Here is a 979-nt window from a genome sequence, read left to right on the forward strand (position 1 = left end):
AGAGAAATATGCACGATAACAGAACCTGGCCCGGGTCGCAGTGAAAGAATGCATTGAGACAGACACGAACCGATAAATGAGAAACTACTTACATACAGACTCAATCAAACTGAAGGGTGCCAAACGGCGAGCCAAAATCAGAATATCCAGATAGTATGCATAGTACGCGCCTATGTCCTAGTTGGGAAGGCACGACAGATTATTATCAGAATCGGATTCTCAGATGTTCAAAAATCATTTGTATAAATTACACAAAAATAGCCATATTATACACAAAATAATAGTCCAGAAGTTTTTAGAGAAAATCGGACCAAAACGAAAGTATTTAAAATTTTACAGAAGATATCGGGCTTTGTGGGCCCGCCTCGGACCAACTCGAGGCTACATGGGTAAATTATTGCTAATAGACCTTATGAGGTCATCCATAGTCGTTTGGAAGTGTTCCGACTCCGTTTAGGGAAGTTTTGTACAAAAATTCACTTTAAGGGCAATTTGTAAGAAAATAGCTTCAATTGAATTGAAGGAATTGGAGCGGTTTTCCGTCTCGAATTCCGGGGAACGGAGTCGTACTTAAGGCTCGCGGCCGAGCCTACCACATCTAGAACATGCCTAGGAACATAGGGGAATGCTTCACATACCTCGATAGCGCCTTACGCTCGCTTGGCGTCAATCCCAATTTCGTCAAAAATCTAGAAATGGTCAAGTTTACCATTTGTTAGTTTCAAACTTTTCAATAATCCAACTTAACACATACTTGCCTACCGAAATTTCGGCAGCATTTCCTCTGTATATAAGACATCCCCGAGAGTTAGCTCGGCTCAATTCATCAACACAACAACCCAGAATGACATCAAAACAACAATAGACATTAAAACATACACTATGGCATCACTAGCCATCTTTCGACATAACGAAACATCTTTCGTTTCAAACTTACATTTCCAAACCAAACTTATCATTTTCATATTCGTCAACCATC

The sequence above is a fragment of the Lycium barbarum genome, chromosome 8 (assembly GCF_019175385.1).
Source record: "Lycium barbarum isolate Lr01 chromosome 8, ASM1917538v2, whole genome shotgun sequence".
NCBI classification, from domain to species: Eukaryota; Viridiplantae; Streptophyta; class Magnoliopsida; order Solanales; family Solanaceae; genus Lycium; species Lycium barbarum.